The sequence below is a fragment of the Nicotiana attenuata genome, chromosome 10 (assembly GCF_001879085.1).
Source record: "Nicotiana attenuata strain UT chromosome 10, NIATTr2, whole genome shotgun sequence".
NCBI classification, from domain to species: Eukaryota; Viridiplantae; Streptophyta; class Magnoliopsida; order Solanales; family Solanaceae; genus Nicotiana; species Nicotiana attenuata.
In genome coordinates, this window is record NC_031998.1 from 2591624 (window position 1) to 2610682 (window position 19059).

General features: G+C 37.3%; 1 long non-coding RNA gene across 1 annotated transcript; it reads right to left on the bottom strand.

The window, feature by feature from the left end:
- Positions 18548-18748, bottom strand: LOC109233811. The gene is made up of 2 exons (XR_002069085.1): positions 18686-18748; positions 18548-18607 (listed from the first exon to the last, which is right to left on the bottom strand). It is a non-coding gene; the product is annotated as an uncharacterized LOC109233811 (long non-coding RNA).

Consider the following 19059-nt stretch of genomic DNA (forward strand, 5'->3'; position numbering starts at 1 on the left):
AAGAAAAATGAAGGGAGGGAGGGGTGGGTTTAGGATAGGTGGACATGAAGAAAGAAGGAGACGAAGAGGCTATCTGGAGAGATTTCCTTTTTCTTTTTAATTTTTATTCTTTCTTATTTATTTCTTATTTTAGTGTTTCTTCAAAAAAACTAAAATCACTAAATGCACGCTCTCTATGTGCGTAATAGACACGCATCATTACCACATTAGTATTGTGATTGCCACGTAAGCATGGTCAATGGTCAACTATGTTTATTAGTAGGCATTTTATCAAGTAGAGGTGTTTAAATGAAAGAATCCTAAGTTCATTTACCGGGTTGACAAATGGTCAATGAGCATTCTCAATATTATGCCTTGAAGAGGAATCGAACCTCCACGCTATTTAGCACGAGATTTTGAGTCTCGCGTGTCTACCATTTCACCACCAAGGCATCTTGAAAGTGAATCGTATTCCAAGGTTAGGTGGCCCGGAGGCCATTTTACCTAATATTAATAAATAAATTGAAAGGAATAATCGAATATAAATAAGATTAACTTATTATTCAGTTTAGGTAAATAAATATGCAACATGAAACATGGAATATGTTACAATTCGAGCATGAGATGAAAGAGTTCTAATCCTAGTTTTATCATTTTGGAAGTGCAAATATTTTTATTTTATACTAATGTACAAATTTATATTACTAAGTTTAATATTTAATATCTAATGCCATTGAATGACAACTTGGAACATTACATAGATGTTATTAGATTTTATAATGTCAACTTTATTTTGTTATAAAAAATAAAAATAAGAGATGTGAGTGTGATTCTCAAACTGCAATAGAAGTTTGTGTTATAAAGAGATTTTTGGAGGAAAGTTTTTGAAATTATCCCAAATTGTAATTATAGCTAAATATTAAAACTTGGATGAGTTAATATAAAGTTTTAAGTTAATAAAAAATATTTTCTTTAGTGTGTAAAATAAATTATTAAATTGGTTAAGTAGCAAAAGAATGCATTCAATTTTTTCCCAAAATTATCGTGTAGGTAAAAATATTTTTCAAATGAAAAAAAAACTCCTAGCATTCATATATTTGTTCCATAAGAAGTGCATTAACGATGAAAGAATAAGAAATAGAGTAAGATCAGTTATTGCATAATATTAAGAATCAAATCGATAAAAATATAAACTCAAACAATAAAGATGAAACAGTAGAAGAAAAATTACACTCTATATGATTTGTCATTAATTATTATTATTATTATTATTATTATTATTATTATTATTATTATTATTATTATTATTGTTATTATTATTTTGTAAACATTCTTACAAATTGAACTCTCTATATCTTTTTAATATATTTAGTAGTTCGTTGACAAATATTAATTTAATATTAATTATTTTTAGACTTTAGTCACATGTACCTTTTTTCTAAGAGCCACAAGGCAAATCTATCATTCTGTAATGTCAAAACGACCAAGAGATTATATTTTAAAATTTGTGTTATTTTCCAATCTTTGATCGATTGTGGTAAGTAAATTTTGTGTTACTTTTTTGTTTTTGATATTAGATACAAAATAATAATAATTTTTATAAGATATTATTCCACATAATTCTTTATTTTTTTGGAGAAGTGGATAATATTATTAATAAGGGCTACAGTGGCATTACATCACTATTACTAATAGTAGGAATAACACTTAGGTTTCCAAACATTGCTAGTTTGTTACATATAGAGCTTGATAATAGTCTAGTAGTAGATGTTGCATTCTTGTCTTCGTGGATCACCCTCTTGACCGGGTCTGGTGGGGAGTTCAAGATATTTGTAGTAGAGGTTGGTTGTTGTTTGGGGCCCAATTTACTCAAAACGTGTGCCACCTTGTTGCCTTCGCGGAAGCTATGCCGGACCACTGGATTCCCCAATTTCTTCAACAAGCACCTGCATTCAAAGATAGTGTTAGTATAGGTAGGGAAGCTATTATGCTCAAGTAGTTGGATTATATCCGTCGAATCAGTTTCAATCTCCAGGGGGTTAGCTTTTTGTCATTAGCCAGCTTTATCCCTGCATGAAGTGCTAGTAACTCTACATGGGTAGGGTTATAAGCTTTGATTATGTTAGTAAAGCCTACCATCATGTCCCCTTAAGTATTTCTTATAATGCCTCCAATACCTCCATTGTAACGACCTGACCGGTCGTTTTGAGCTCAAGCGCGTCGCTCAGCAGTTGGGGCCATGAGCAGCTTCACTTCAGGTATGTTTCTATGCTCGTTCGAGGACGAATGAATGTTTAAGTTTAGGAGGATGTGACGACCCGACCGGTCGTCCTAGGAATTTAACGCCCCGATCCCCTATCAACTGTTTTTCCCAAGTTTATTTCTGCTATTTTGAATTGCCGGGACGCTCGGTTTTGAGTTTCAGAGAGTTTTGGGATACTTAGTTCCCAAATGAGAGCTTAAGTGTTTGAAAGTTTACCGTAGTCGGAACAGTGTGAAAACAACCTCAGAATGGAAATTCGAGGGTTCCGTTAGCTCCGTTAGGTGATTTCGGGTTTAGGGCATGGTCGGATTGTGTTTTGGAGGTCCGTAGCTAATTTAGGCTTGAAATGCCGAAATGTCGAATTTTGAAGTTTCCGGTTCGATAGCGAGTTTTTGATCCGAGGGTCAGAATGGAATTCCGAGAGTTGCTGTAGTTCCATTATGTCATTTGGGACGTGTGTGCAAAATTTCAGGTCATTCGGACGAGGTTTGATAGACTTTTTGATCGAAAGCGTATTTTGAGAAATTTGGAGTTCTTAGGCTTGAATCCATGGTTAATTTGAGGTTTCGATGTTGTTTTAGGTGTTTTAAGGATTGGTACAAGTTTGGGGAGTGGTATTAGACTTGTTAATTCCTTTGGTTGAGGTCCCGGGGGGGCCTCGCGATTATTTCGGGTGGTTGACGGGGAGTTTTGAGAAATGTTGCAGTTGCTGTATTTTCTTTGCTGTTTCTGGTATTTTCGAATTTGCGGTTTGGGAACCGCAGATGCGGCGCCGCAGATGCGGATAAGAAGACCGCAGAAGCGGATTTTGGACTTTCCGTCAGGTTCCGCAGATGCGGAAGGAATACCGCAGAAGCGGTGGCGCATCTGCGGAAGGCCAACCGCAGATGCGGTTTCTGGATCATTTAATGAATGTCGCAGATGCGACGTAGGTACCGCATATGCGGTCCCAGGGCCGCAAATGCGGGAATCGCTGGGCAGAACCTATATTTAGTTGCCTTTGCGAAATTGAGCCATCCTTTCACCATTTTTCATCCGGGTTTGAAGCTTTTGAGAGAGACTTTGAGGAAAACAAAGGGGAATCACTTGGAGGTAACATTTTTGACTTCCTAACTCGTTTTTATGTGATTAAAGACCTAATTAGTGATGAGAAATTTGGGAAAAAAAGGGTAATTAGGGCTTGAGTTTAAGAGGCCTTTAAATGAGGATTTGAGGGGTCATTTGGACCCTGTTTTCAGTGTTCTTGGTATGTATGAACTCGTGAGAGTAGGAGGTTCTGAAAATGTAAATTTTATCCGATTTCGAGACGTGGGCCTGAGGGGCATTTTGGTCATTTTACCTAATTTTTCGTATTAGCTTAGAATTTAATTGTGGAATCAGTTACTTGAGGTGTTATTTACATTATGAAATTGGATTGAATAGATTGGGGCCATTTGGAGTCGAATACTCGTGGCAAGAACGTGATCTCGGGTTGATTTTGAGCCGGTTCGAGGTAAGTGGCTTGTCTAACCTTGTGTGGGGGACCTTTTCCCCTTAGGATTGATATTGTGGTAATTGAAATGCCTCGTACGTGAGGTGACGAGCGCGTACTTGTGCTAATTGTTGGAAATTTGGTTTTTTATTAAAAATAGCCTTAAATTGTGTTCTTCCTTTTTCTTGCTTACACTGTTTGGAAATTAAACCTGTTGTAGCCTAGAGAAGCATGTCTACATGTCTAAATTTCTCTATTTGCCTTAACTGCCTTAATTGTATTACGTGCACCATGCTAGGCTAGGATTACCTGCTTCACTTTGATATGAAATTGATTGGATTGAATTCTTGTTGTTGCTGCATATTTACTTTGGGACTACGGGACGGTATCCCGGGAGCTCCCCTGCACTTTTACTTTGGGACTACGAAACGGTATTCCGGGAGATCCCCCTGCACTTTTACTTTGGGACTACGGGACGGTATCCCGGGAGCTCCCCTTGTATGTTTACTTTGGGACTATGGAACGGTATTCCGAGAGATCCCCCTGCACTTTTACCTTGGGACTACGGGACGGTATCCCGGGAGCTCCCCTGTATGTTTACTTTGGTACTACGGAATTGCATTCTGGAAGATCCCCCTGCACATTTATGAGTTGGACTACGGCACTGCACCCAGGAGATCCACTGGATATGGTATTTATATTTGGGGACTACAGGACGGTATCCTGGGAGATCCCCGGTTGTTATCTTGGAGCTGAGTTGTATTCTCTTACTGCATTTTACTTGCCTCTGTGATAGTTGTTGCTGTCCTTTATATCTTGTGTTACTTATTTACACTGTTTATTTCACACTATTAAACCTACTATCTTATTTAACCTCAGTAGGGCCCTGACCTTCCTCGTCACTACCCAACCGAGGTTAGGCTTGGCACTTACTGAGTACCGCTGTGGTGTACTCATGCCCCTTCTGCGCATGTTTTTCATGTGCAGCTCCAGGTACTTTCGCTCAGTCTTATCATCCTTGAGGCGAGCGCTTCTGTAGGGACTTCAAGGTATATCTGCCGCGTCCGAAGACCGAGGAGTCTCTTTCTATTCTTGTTGTTTAGTATTAGGCCTTCTGTATTTTCAGTTCTTGTTAGACATTCTGGAGTTAGAGCTGTGTAGTACTTCTTAGCTTGTGGTTCATGGGTTTCCGGGGAGTTCAAAGGAGATTTGTGACCAGTTCCACTGGTCGTTTCTCCAAACCTGGGCAAGAGTTAAGTTGCTATCATTTTTGTTAAGAGGACCATGAATGGAAGAGCGGATATTTGTGGTGTTATGAGTCCAACATCCGAAGTAGAAGTTGGTGGATTTCCCATTGCCAACATCCCAATATTCCACATAATTCTAAGGACTTGTATGATGCATAATTTCTTCTTCTATTGAACTAGCTAAAGTGAAATTAACATTCTATCAATTTTAGGAACTCACTTTGTTTTTTGTATCTCAAACACTTTGTTTAATGGTACTTATTTTAAATTTTTAAGACGGTATATTTATTGATATAGGGAACACGCGCAAAGCGCGTACCATAAAATTAGTCTATATATAATAGGAGAAAAAAAATAAGGATATGATGACAAGTGTCATCACTAGAAAAAATTTAATTTTAAAAAGCAAAATAAACTAATAAAATACTTAGCAAAATTCAAGGATATGATGACAAGTCGAAAAATTTTAATTTTGAAAAGTAAAAATAAATAAATAAAACACTTAGCAAAATTAAAAATAAAAACTTCATGGAGCAAAACACTTAGCAAAATTAATAAATTAAAATAGGATAGGTTAAGTAATACAATATTTTTTAATTAGTGTAAAGAAAATAAGTATACATCTATTTACATAACAATATTTAAAACCCAAGATCCAATTGAAAGCTATAAGATTTCATCAAATAAGTAATACACTATCTTTTTATTATTATCATCGATGAAAGTTGAATTAATATTTTAGACCATTTTTTCTTGGTGGTCATTTAATCTTCTATATTATATTAAAAAAAGAGTAACAAACAAACATATTATTCAAAGCAATACGCTAATAAAAATTATATTAACAACTTAATAACACTAAACATTAGATAATATAATAAATAAAAATACAAAACGAAAAAGTTATTTGATAACTATAAGTCACCTTTTTAATTTAATAGAGATTTTGTTATTGGGTATATCTTATTGACAAATGAGATGACAATTGAAATTTATTAAAACAATACGATTTAATATGTTCAAACAAGCTCGATCATAATTTAATTTAATTACTATTTTTTAATATTAACCGCGCATCGTGCGATACGACTGCTAGTATTTAAAATTCATAAAGATATATCTATATATGTATACACATTTATAGAAAGAAAAAGTATTTTTAATTGAGGTAGGAGTATGAAAAATATCTCATCTGTAGTGTAACAACAATAATTTCAAAAGTATTATTAGTATATTCTAATAAAAAAAAATTTCACGTGAAAAATATTTTTATAACGCGCATTGCGCGGCCAAATACACTAGCTACTAATAAATAAAGAAAAGAAAATGATTTTCCTTTTACTTTCTTCTCACTTCTTTCTTCTATCATCTCGTTCCTTCAGTCTAGCGCACAGAAAATGGGTTAGAGAGAAAGGCTCCACTTTCTCTCTAAAGGTTCCCTCTTTAAACTTCCTAGCTCTTCTCTTCCTCACTTTCTTTCCCTCATCTTCTCCAGATGAACACTAACGAACTAAACAACTTGAACCAAAAAGACTTGACCCTCAATGCCCTAACTGGAGAGATGTCCAGCCAAGCATTAACAAATGAGCAAGCAGCCCTAGGGGTAACGCCAGGCCCTTCCCTCACTACACCCCCACCAATGGACATAGAAATATGTAGAGGGAAACACACGGGCGAACCAACAACTGAAACAAAGGACATAACAAACCCTACAAAGAGGATGACCTTCCTGGACACATTGATATCGGGTAACATCGCAAATAATGAACCAGAGGGCAGCCAAGTTACAGTACAACAAAACATGGACTCCTATGAACAAGAAGATGAAACTGATAACTACCCTAACTCAGAGTTCTTCATTCCCATCACCTCATCGGATAAGGAGCGCATATACAAAAACTGGACCAACGCTCTTATTATCAAAATGTTTGGCAGGAGAGTTGGTTACCAATTTCTCCAAAAGAAGCTTCACGCGATATGGAAACCAACTGAAACCCTATCTCTGGTGGACCTAGGATGCGACTACTACCTAATAAAATTTGCTAAAGAGGAAAATTATAACAAGGCCCTTCATGAAGGACCATGGTTCATAGGGAATCAATTCCTCACAGTAAGAAAATGGGAGCCCAAATTCGTAGCTTCCAAAGTTGCGTTAACATACTCAGCCATATGGGCAAGACTCCCGGAATTACCCACTGAATTCTATGACTACGATATACTCCAAAAACTTGGAGAAAAGCTAGGACAACTAATACGCATTGATGCATGCACCAAATCCGCGTTAAGAGGTAAGTATGCTCGACTATGCGTAATGGTACCCATAGAAAAACCTCTCAAAACCTACATTGTGATCGGCAAACATATACAACAAATTACCTACGAGGGTTTCAATCTTCTATGAACAAATTGCGGCAGGCTTGGACACAACTTGAGTAGCTGGCCTTACCAAAATCCAAAGATGGTGGAACAACAGGAAACAAATCCATCCAAGACACTGCCTATGCCACACACGGTGGAGACTATCACTCAAAAAATTGACCAATGGACAATTGTTACCCACCAAAAGAAAAACAAAAAGTATCAAAACAATTCACATAACCTAAACCCTAGAAAGACCTAGAGTACCCTAAAGGATTGACTACCAAAAAGCCTAGCCAAAGTACACAACAATGGCAAAGAACCGATGCTGGAAATGCCCAGAAGCTATCACCAAACATTGAGGGAAACCAAAATTCGCTGGACAATACTCAGCCTTTGGGTGAGTCTTCTGCTATCTCACCCCGTTCCCCTATAGACCAAAGCCAACAAAAGGACAATACTTTTCTAAAAGACCCAAGACATCAGCATCAAAAGAACAATCTCTTTCCTTGCCTCTACACAAAGGACCTTGCTATAACCAACCTAGAAACTGTTAACTCCCCCCTTAACTCATATACACCCTTGGGCAATAACTCCTACCAAACAAAAACACAAGATAGCCCCTTAGCAGTAGTACCAAAGAAGGACAAAAACAAAAAGCAGTCTATGGATATAGACTCTAATATACCTACAAAATAGCCAATCCTCCTCATTAATGCAAAACCTTAGTTGCCCACAAATTAACACCTCCACCTCGCCTCTGCAAGCCTTCAACCCCCTACAACAAAAACACGGTACAAATCAACCTCATTCATTGTCAACCCCAAGTCATAATCCCATTAATGAACAAGACATTTTGACTCCTAGGATGGACAAAACTTTTGCAGCACATAATGGCCCTACTACCTTATTAACGGATACAAATAGTTACTTACTCACTAGTAACGATTCCAACACCCAAAAGGACTCAATCCAAAGAAAAAACAAAACACAAGATGCCAAGGCTACCACACAACCACAACAGGTGGTACCCAAGGCCACGAAGAAATGTTTGGACGAGGCCACAACCCTCAAACCAACCCCAAACCCCTCTGATCTTCACTACAAGGCCCATACAACCAGACCATGCTCCCCAATCTTGGTTGGAATGGGGTCTCATGGGCCATGCTTTGAACATAAGCCTACAACTAGAGGGGAGGGATCTTATAGTCCAAATAGGAGATCCATCCTACCTAGCACAGATTGTAACGGAAGGGATGCAACTAGGCCTAAACAATGCCATGATTCGCCTATGGATGAGTCCCCAACAGCCCCACCCCATGAAAATGAATCTAGGTCCACACCCATCTCCATGGAGCTCCCATGCATGGCTCCAACAGCCCACGTACAGCATGTCCAACCCCAACCTTCCCATGTACCCGTCCCATGCAAATCCCCCAACCCTAGCTCCTACCTTACAAACTACTCTAGCCCAGCCAAACTCTCAACCCAACAGCAGCACCCCCTTAGCCCATCTGCCCAGAACAGTCCCACCCTCACCCCTTCAAAGCTCAAGGAAAGCACAGATGGCTACTCCAACACTACAAACTCTGAGCTAAGCTGTGATGGAAGAGGAGGAAGAAGAGGAAGAAATCCCAACAGAAAGAATAGTGGAGCACGGAGTGTTAAGATACCCAAAACAATAGCCTTCCAAGCAAGAAAAGAAAAAAGGTTCATCTTAAGTTGCCTAGTGGATTTGAGGAAATGCTCCATCTCCATCGGGAAAATGAATCCCCCAAGCCTTTACCAGCATGCAGTGGTGTTAGTCCCAACAATGTTTACTCACTACTGGATGCAACCGGAGAGCATGAGGAACAGCCACAGTCCCACCAGTAGCCATGAAAGGGGAGTATCAAGCAGAAACATAAGTATGAATATGATCATTTGGAACTGTCGAGGCGTAAATAGCACAGAATTTAGACGAGCTTTTAGAGCTATGCTAGATTATCATCGACCTAGCATAGTGGCCTTGCTAGAAACGAAAATGGAGGACCACCATGTCTTGGTACAGGATTTCGGATACTCTAGTCTCATCCAAATGCCTGCTAATGGAAACTCGGGGGGCATTGTACTCATGTGGAACAATGAAGACACAATGGTTGACCAAATTGGTGGAACGGATCAAGAGATACACGCCATGGTAAAGGTACGAAATTCAACAAAAAATTGGTTATGTTCTATTATCTATGCTAGTAACCTTTTGGAAGAAAGATCAATTCTATGGCACAACTTAAAAATAGTAACAAGTAACTATAAAGGTCCATGGCTAGTCGCGGGAGACTTCAATGAAGTCACTCGTGCCTCGGAAAAACTTGGAGGCTTACCCATAAATTATAATAGAGTATCAAAGTTCCTAGATTGTATGAACCTATGTGGCCTTGTGGATTTAGGTTTTAAGGGCCCAAGGTTTACTTGGACTAACAAGAGCAAAAATTGTAAAAATATAATTATGGAACGGCTTGATAGATGCATTGCGAACACGGAATGGTTAGAACTATTCCAAGAAGCTAATGTCAAGCATCTAACTAGAAGCCACTCGGACCATTGCCCAATCAAACTAGATTTTTTTAAAAGTTTCCCTACTAATAGCAATATCTTTAGAATAGAAACTATGTGGCTCTCCCACCACACCTTTAGAGTCTTGGTCTGACCAACCAAATATCACTAAAGCCATAGATAACTTCTGTTCTAAAGCTATCGAATGGAACAAAAATACTTTTGGTAATATTTTCAAATGGAAGAGCAAAATACTAGCTAGATTAAATGGCATCCAGACCTCACAAAACTACCCCCATAGTCAATTCCTCATAAACCTGGAAAACGAACTCTTACACGAGTACAATATTGTACTCAGGCAAGAGGAGGATTTCTGGAAGCTTAAATCCAGGGTTCAATGGATCCAGGATGGTGACGCCAACACAAAATTTTTCCATATCACCACCATGCAAAGAAGAAGAAAAAATAGAATTATTTGCTTAATAGACGAAGCAGGGAATTGGCTCCAAGATCCAAAACCCATCAAAGACCTAATTATTGACTACTACAAAAACCTCTATACTACGGGTCACAACCAATCTCTGCTTAATAATATACACCTCTCTTACAATTCTAAAATAAGTGACCAAGACCATACATACCTTAGTAGTATTCCCTCTACAGAAGAAATAAAAAGAGCATTAGATTCCTTTCAACCCTATAAAGATCCGGGGTCGGATGGGCTTCACCCTTTTTTCTACCAAAAATTCTGGAAGGAGACAAGCAACCATCTCATTAACTTTTGTCAAGATTCCTTCATATAAAAAAAATGCTTAAAAGCATGAATAACACCTTAGTCTATCTAATACCTAAGTGTCAAAATGCTGAAACTATCAGGCAATTTAGACCTATAAGCCTATGTAACACAACCTATAAGGTCGTCACTAAGATTATTGCTAACCGCATTAAAACACTCCTGCCCACTCTCATCCATCCTACACAAACTAGCTTTATTAAAGGTAGAAGGGTTGTGGATAATGCCCTAACCATAAATGAGGTCCTAAACCACTTCAGGAAAACTAAAGGAAAAAAGTCAAAAATGATGATTAAAATAGACCCGGAAAAAGCCTTCGATAAAATTGAATGGTCTTTCGTTAGATTTTCCCTAAACTCTCTAAACTTCCCTCTTGACCTAGTTGATCTTATAATGTCCTGCATCTCGACCACGGCTATCCTTATCAATGGATCAAGAACTGATTTTTTTGAACCATCTAGGGGTATTAGACAGGGGGACCCTCTATCCCCGTATATTTTTATCATATGTATGGAAATGCCCTCTAGGTTAATCGATCACGAAATAGACTGTTGTAGATGGACTCCAGTCAAAATAACTTCCAAAAGCTCGGAGCTTTCCCACCTTTTCTTTGCCGATGATCTTATCCTCCTAGTTGAAGCCAACCAAAAGAGCTATAACTCCATCATAGACACTATCAATAAATTCTGCAATGCTTCTAGGCAATCTATCAATTTTGAAAAATCAAAAATTGTGTTCTCCAGGAATACCCCTACGGGTCAAAAAGATCATATTAGCAGCTGCTTCTCAATGAGATATACTAATAACTTCGGTAAGTATCTAGGCTTCCCTATGCCCAATGCCAATCCTACAAAAAAAGACTTCCAATTTATCCTAGACAGGCTGAATAATAGACTAACAGGCTGGAAAACAAAGTTCCTTAATATGGCAGGTAGAACAACCCTCATAAAAGCCACCTTAGCCGCAATCCCGAACCACGTCATGCAGATTTATGATCTCCACAAAGCAACCCTCAACAAGATAGATTCTATTCAAAGGAACCTCCTATGGGGTAGCACGGAGGAAAAAAAGAAATGTCATCTTGTAAAATGGAGCATAGTCACGATGCCTAAAAAACAAGGGGGCCTAGGTATTCCTAACACCCATTGGAAAAATTCCTCTTTCAACGCAGTGTTAGCTTGGAGATATAGAAAAGAGAAAGATGACCTATGGGCCAAAACTATATATAGTAAATATAACCATAGGAAAAGCAAGAATATAGGTTCCCACACTTGGAGAGTAATTAGGAGAGGGTCTGAAATTTGCAACGTCAACACCAAATGGCTAGTAGGTGATGGAACAGCCATTAACCTGTGGCACGATAAATGGATAAATCAACTAGGAGCACTTAGAGATTCCATCCAGGGCCCCATCCCAGCTGGAGAGCTTGACCAAATCTCTCATGCGTTATTAAAAACGGAATGTTCGACCTTAGAAACTTATCATTTGAACTTCCCCCTGACATAGTATCTAAGATAAACTGCACCTACATAAAATAAACCAGACCCACTACGGACTCATACACTTGGGACTCTAAGGGTCACAACTACTTCTCAGTTAAAGCTGCCTATGAAGCTGTCTCAGAATCTATAGGCAATGGGAAAAACTTAGCCTGGCTCTGGAAAATCAACTCCCTAAACAAATTAAAATATTTCCTTTGGATAATCTTTTGGGATAGGTTACCCACTAAGAACTTGCTAACAAAAAGAGGGATTTGCCACGAAGACACTTGTAACATTTGCAACAGGGAAACTGAGGACATAGAACATATCTTCTTCCGTTGCAATTACTCTAGACAAATCTGGGATCAAATCAATACAAAAAATCCTTTCTCTCAAAATCCCTTAGGAAAAGATACCCTACATAATTGGCTCAAAAATCAACTCTTGTCCAGGGAATTTTTTAACAATTACCTACGCTGGTCAGAATTCCTCCCGTTCCTCCTATGGCATATATGGAACTTCAGAAATGGGATCCTCTTTCGAGGAATTAAAACCCCTATCACCAAAAGTCAACCCATTAGTAAAGCCATGGAATTCCTCTACATGGCAAAAAATAGTTGCTTAAAACCACCCAAGAAAACTATCCTTGTAAAATGGGAACCACCCAATCCTAGCTTTTATAAACTGGGCTCTTGCGTGGGAAATCCAGGAGTGGGAGGAATAGGAGGGGTGTTTAGAGACGATAGGGGTCGATGGGTTTTAGGGTTCAATATGGGGTTCGACCATGCTACTAACATATATATGGAAATCCTGGCCCTCCTCCATGGAGTCAAACTAGCACTAACAAAAAAACTCTCTCCACTAGTAATAGAGACGGACTGTTTGAAACTATTAAACCTTCTAAAATCTAATAACTGTCTCTACCAAAATTTGATTGATGACTGCAGGTACCTATTACGGAAGGCGAGTGATCCACAGCTGAAGCATGTTTTTAGAGAGGCTAATGGAGTAGCGAACCTGTTAGCTAAAAATGGCTGCAGCCTGGGCACTTTTTGTACTTTGCAAACTTATGCTGTTCCGCATGTTTTTGTTGTTCATGTACTAAAAAGAGACAGTCTAGGCACTATGTTACCTAGACTGAGCTCTAGTTGTAATAACTCTTAGTTGTTGTTGTATGAATAAATCGTTTATTACCAAAAAAAAAAAAAATCTCGTTCCTTCTTTTTTCATATGAATTTTTTTTTAAAAAAAAAAGAAAAAACTATTGTATTAGTGTGGGTAAGTTAGAGCCTGTTTGGCCAAACTTCTAGGAAGCCAAAAATATTTTTTTTGACAAAAAGGTACTTTTCAAAAATTTGAGGTGTTTGACCAAGATGACAAAGTACTTTTGAGCAGCAGCATAAGCAGTTTTTCTGCTTTTGGGGAGAAGCTACAAATTCTAACTTCTTCCAAGAAGCAGAAAATTAATTTGTTCAAGACAAAAATAACCTTACAATAAATTTATATTTTTAAATTATTCATCATTAATTTAATATTTTTCTTTTCTTATTTTATTTCTACCATACATTTCTTCTCTCTTTTACTTGAGTCATATTTTTATTCTCTTTCTCCAATTACTAAGGGTATATTTTTAATTGATATTGAATCATATATTTTGATATATTTAAATTCATGTAAACAATAAGTAATATACTAGATACTCAATATTATTGCTTTGAAAATAACTATATTTTATATTGATTAAAATTTTAATTTATATTTTTACTTCATGCTTTAATTAATTTTTCATAATAAATATTTAAATTTATTTTTATATTTTAAATAATACTAATTGCAAACTGAATATTTACTATCTTTTTTCGTAATTTTATATTTAGAAGTACTTTTAGAAAAAATTGGCCAACCACAATGAGCTTGCAAAAGAGCACTACTCAAATAAATTGGGTTGTAAACGTATTTTTTGAAAAAATACTTTTAAATAAAAGCATTTTTAAAATAAGGAGTTTTCTCAAAATCATCCAGGTAATTACAAAGTAAAAATAGCACGGTCTAGCCAGTTTTCGGACTGGTCATTCAAAAATAGTCAGCATTTACCAAGCCAATGAAAAATAGCCCAGAGACCGGTCCAGCATAATATACTGGAGTTTGGTGCACTTGTGTATGAACTTCCAGCATATTATGCTGGAACTCCAACACACGGAAAGTTCCAGCATAATATACTGGAGATTCGAGCACTTGTGTATGAACTTCCAGCATATTATACTGGACCGATATACTTTGCTGGAACTCCAGTATATTATACTGGAGTTCTAGTGTACTTATGCTGGAACTCCATCATATTATGCTGGAGTTCCAGCATACTTATCCTGGAACTCCAGTATAATATGCTGGAGTTCAAGTATACTTATGCTGGAACTCCAGCATAATATACTGGCTATTTTTCGGGTTTTGAACAGCGTTTTCGCTCAGATTTATCTTTATATGAAAAGTGGCTAAATTTCGATTACTTTTGAAACTGGGCTATTTTTGAACGCCAACTTGTAAATCTGGCTATTTTTGAATGGGAAAAGTACAGAAATAGCCAATTTAAATACAAACTTATTAACCTCTAGCCCAAAATTAGACACTTACCAAAAGTAGCCCAAAATTAGAGATACGCGTAAGGAAGGATTCTTCTATCCGAGAATCACGCTAAAGATCTTCTTTCCTTCCCTATTTTTTCAAGCGTATCAATTTAACAGATCACGACATTCTCTACCTCTGTAAATCACGGGATTCTCTCTCAAAATATTCTCAAAAGGAGCTCCAAATTTCACTCAAAATCGATCAATTTCACTATATACCTTCGCAATTTCTGGGTAGATACGGCTATTGAAATTTTTGTGTAGAAGGAACTACGAACTGCAATCAAAATCAATCAAAGAATTAGTGAGTTTTGACCTAATTGCAGCTACTTCAATGGCAAATTTACCAATTTTTATTCAGTATGGTGGCCGATGGAATGTTGACAACTGCTTTGTAGATTATAATGCAGATGCTGTAATAGTTACTCCAAATATAACTTTTGAAGATTTTGTAGACGTGATCTTATGATAGATACTTCATTGTATGATATTGAAATCAAATACACTGTCCAAAACGGTTCTCCGCCAATAGTGATACACAATAGTATGGGTGTATGTGTATATCTTGAGCTGAAAAAAAGCTCAGAATTTACAATGTATCCCCTTTGTATAACATCGAGTGAAAAGGATATGGAGATGATCTGCTACAATTTCAATTCTGCTGTGATTTCCTCAGAATGTGCATAAAGCTCAGTTGCAGAGGAGAGATACAATGGCGATACAAGTAAGATGATCGAGTTTGGGGATGGAGAAGACTGAAATAATACAGAATCTGATGAAAATATAATAATAACTGACCCTCAACACATAGATGTAGAAGAAGGTCAAATTTATAAAGACAGGGCAACGATAATCAAAGTCATGAGGCACTTGGCGGTAAAGGAAAAATTCCAGTTTAAGGTGCATAGATCAAGTGAAAGCAGGTATCAAAATATTTATTGCATAATTATGTATCTCAATGTATATCGTAGTTGATGTTAGAAGCACAATTATGCAGAAAATAAGTTGTTGCCTGTAAGTATGTGGCTGTAGTACACTTTTAAGTTGTGGTTGTCACCGTCTAGTACTGTATAGTCGTTGTATTTTTTCATCTAGTATTGTTGATGGCGGTGTGTATCACTATATATCATTGTATTTCATGTCGCTCTGTTTATTGATGGAAAAGTTTATATCCTTGTCGTAGGTACTGCCTAGTATGCATCAACAACAACTGTGATTGGTATTTTAAGTCTTCGAGCCTGAAAAAAGCAAACGTTTTCAAGGTCAAAAATTTCAGCAAAGTGCACTCATGCCCCCTGAAAGACAGATCTTACGCACAACGTCAAGCTACTGCAAAACTCATCGGCAGCCTTCTGATAGACAAGTATAAAGACCTAAAAACATTATACACTCCTAATGACATAATTGGAGACATGAACAAGCAGTATGGTCTTCGATGACATATATGCAAGCATGTAGATCGAAAGAATATGCAGTTCAAGTACTGAGAGGGAACCCGAGCGAATCATATGAAAAGCTGCCAAGCTACTTTTATATGCTGGTTCTTACAAATCCTATCTCGGTGGTAAGTTTGAAAAAAATAGAGGAAGACTTGTTCATGTATGCTTTCGTTGCACTATATCCGTCTATAAAAGGATGGCAGTAATGCAAACCGGTTGTTGTTGTAGATGGAACCTTTCTTAAATCGGCATATAGAGGAACATCATTGATAGCATCAACACAAGATCCAGCAGGTAATATCCTACCACTCGCATATGCCATAGTAGATTCAGAGAATAATGCTTCCTGGGAATGATTTTTTGCTAGATTCAAGGATGCATTTGAGGAAAGGGAGGGAATGTGCATAGTCTCGGACAGGCATGAAGGCATTGAAAATGCAGCGGCAACATTGTATCCACAAGTACCTCATTGTGTCTACATATGACATCTATGGAATAATGTAAAAAAAATTACAAAAAAAATCATTTGCTGCTCAAAGACATATTCTTTGCTATGGCCAAAGCCTACACAGTTGACAAGTTTGATTACCACATGGCAGAGGTAGAGAAAATTGATAAGAGGGTCAAAGATTACTTAATGAATGTTGGGTATGAAAGATGGTCCAGAGCACATTCCACTGTCAACAGAACATTGACGATGACTTCAAACATTGCGGAGTCGATCAATGCAGCACTCAAGGCTGCTAGGGAACTCCCAGTACTGCCTTTGCTAGACTACATAAGGAAATTGACCGGACGATGGAATGTTACAAACCTAAAGAATGCAGTAGAGTCATTCACTGATCTTGAAAAAAATATGATACAATGCTGATGGACAATCTTGAATTGTCACATCAGATGAAGGTATGACTGGAATCTGTAGATACTTGCGCATAGAATATGTAATCATGCCGAATTTCACGGATCTGTGTAAATTTTATAGGTGACCCCTTCGACGACTTACTTATATTCAGTACTTGACAAGGGTAAGCAGAGAATGGTTTTCCTAAAAGATTGAACTTGCAGCTGTAGAAGGTTTCAGTTGGATGAGCTGCCATGTGCACATGCTTGGGCAGTATTAAAATACAAATACATTGATCACATTGAGTATTGCTCGGTGTACTACACCACGAAGTACCTACTGAAGACCTATGAAATTCTAATTTATCCGGTTCCTGATGAAAGAACATGGGAAATTCCTGCAGAAGTTCTAAATGAAAAAGTCTTGCCACCAGACGTGACTAAAATAATAGGAAGGCCGAGGAAGGGGAGGTGCAAGACAATATCTCAAAGGGAACGAAAAAGGTCGATTTCATGTGGACAGTGTGGAGAAGAAGGTCACAACAGGAAAACTTGTAGAAATAATCCAAAGAGAGGATGAAATATGTCAAATTTAGAATTACTTGTTATTTTACTTTACTAAATATCATAGAGATTTAGAAGAATGCAATATATCAAGAACTATAGCATTGTATAATGTCATTTGAATTTTAGATATAAATAAATATTTGACCTATCAATTAAAATCGTGTTGCAAGTTTATATTATACATCTGTTTGATTAAAAAGAAGTTGTATCAGCTATGTATCATATTTGTATCATATATGTATCGCTTGTGCATCACATTTGTATCATCTATGTATCGCTTGTGTATCACCTATGTATCTTTGTGTATTGGCTCTTACTCATGCCTGTATTTGTGTAGTAACAAAGCTAACTAATGGAAAACAGTCGTAGCAACTAGAAAACTATGCAAATAGTTTTAGAAATTTGCAAATAAGAGTGGCTTCATCAATACATATTTGAAAATTATGTAGCATATGTGTATCATGTATGTATCATATGTGTATCATATTTGTATCATGTATGTATCATGCGTGTATCTGCAAGAGACAATGTATCACAAACTACCGTATATTTTTCATATCTATAATTCACAACACAAAATCAAGGGAGAAAACACCAAAATAAACTAAACTGCAACAATCAAATATCGCACTGAAACTCATTAAACCTTTATAACAGAGCAAACATCTCATTTGCCATACAATTCTTAAAAGTATTCGTAAAATTCAAACACAAACAAATCTGATCCGTCTTACAACAATGACAACATAACAGAACACAATATGAAAACAAAATTATAGAGTTTATCCTAAAACAATGACAAAAGTAACTACTTCTTTTGCTTCCGCGACTTATTCTGTCGACCAATAATCTCATCATCACTTTACGCGTTCAGTTCCATCTTGTTTCTAGCATAATCCCACAAGAGAGCACCAAATCTGCACCGGTGTGCATAGGCATTGAATTTTTTTGGAGGCGTCTTGCCCTCAATGAAATACTCGGCAAATGATGCCGCAAATACACCGCAATCACTGCAAAAATAAAAAGAACAACAACTATCAAACTGCAGAATCTAAAACAAGACAGATTGTGTTGAAAGAAATTCATACGCTTCGACTTGTTGAGGCAATCCTTCGACCAGTTTTACATCAAAGGAGGTAATCAAGTCTTTTGATTTGTAGACACCAGTGCGCCAATTGATATCTTTTTTGTTTAAATAGAAGTGCGTGTGCACGAAAAAATGAGGCAGCAACATAGAATACTTGGCCATGGTCGTATGAACTTTGGCTTGATGAGCAGCTCCACCGCGCGTAGAGTCATACACATAAATGCACCTATCCTTGAAGGACATCACAGCCATTATCCAATGCCATTGTTTTGCAACATTAATTAGCATTAAGACATGCTCGACAGTGTGCCATGGAACATTGGCATCCAAGACAAACCCTTGAATATACTCTGCAATGACATGTTCCGGAGTGCA